The sequence below is a fragment of the Psammomys obesus genome, unplaced genomic scaffold, assembly GCF_907164565.1.
Source record: "Psammomys obesus unplaced genomic scaffold, mPsaObe1.curated_primary_1811, whole genome shotgun sequence".
Taxonomy (NCBI): Eukaryota; Metazoa; Chordata; class Mammalia; order Rodentia; family Muridae; genus Psammomys; species Psammomys obesus.
In genome coordinates, this window is record NW_026591086.1 from 51,820,584 (window position 1) to 51,821,728 (window position 1,145).

General features: G+C 51.4%; 1 pseudogene; it reads right to left on the minus strand.

Moving 5' to 3' along the window:
- Positions 1-769: 769 nt before the first annotated feature.
- LOC129679082 (small nucleolar RNA SNORA17) lies at positions 770-893 on the minus strand (annotated as a pseudogene).
- Positions 894-1,145: the final 252 nt, after the last annotated feature.

Genomic DNA, 1,145 nt, shown 5'->3' on the forward strand with positions numbered 1-1,145 from the left:
GCAATGTGCGGGGAGCTCTCCCAAGTACTTCATTCGGTAGGGGCAGTTTCAGCTCTTACTCTCATGCCTCCTCGGCCAGCACTCCCATGGTGCCGAGATGAAGGACAGGGCCAGTTATACACAGCCCTCAGACATCAACATGTCCCCAGGTGGCAGCCCGGACTAGGGACTCCTGTCTGGTGTTTGTTGGTAACAGACCCCTGCTGCTACAGGACCACAGACCATGGTTGTGCAGGCCAGTACCTCACCAGGATTCCCGGTCACTAACCTTGAATCTCCAGTTCTGAATCTCTTCACTGTGCCCACATCCTTCTGTTTCTCTTTCTCTTTCATTTCTCCACGACCTACTTGGCTCTCAGTCTTTGAGTGTCTGTGATCCTCCCCGGAGTGGTCTCAGCAGTGTTATACCCTGGTGGTGCATTATGGCACCAGGCCGGGGTCATCTCAGGCACGGTCTTCCCCCCACCCACACTGAGGCACGCTCGGTTCCAAACTCGTGGTCTTCTCAGGCTAGCTGCCTGTGCAGGCCACATGATGCCCTTCTGGGGCTTGCTCCCCATATGGCCTGCCTCAGCGGCCCCATAAGAAGGTCATCTCTCTCTGGCTCACTCCTGCCTCTGGTCCGCGGTTCCAGGCAGGGTTCTTCTAGTCTCCAGCTCACTTCCAGTCCTGGGATACCTCAGGACCTGCGTGGTGTGGGACAGGGTAGCTCCTTGTCTGGGAGCCCTGGAGCTGGACTGGTGGTTGTCTCTGCGTGCTTTTTTCAGGGAAGGTCAGTCTAGTGATTATCTGGGTGGTCACAGTTCAGAACACTGAGCACAGACACAGCCTCTCTCCTCTATGCCATACTGACACACTGTGACAAGCAGCCACACCTGCAACCTAAGGGCAGAGAGTTTTGCCGTCTAAACATGGTAAATACTAGAGTCTTTGTGGACATATCCAATGACAACTAGATAAGAGTATATTTTGTTTTATAAATCTACGTAAGAGAAAGGTAAACAGATGAAATGAAAATGAAGGAACAAAGATAAACCAGTACTCTAGGTCACTAGGCTAGCCTCTGGGAACTTCTATTCCATTTTAGACATACTAAAGAATCACCTTCCTTAAGTATGGGAGATCTGTACAGACAAAATACTACT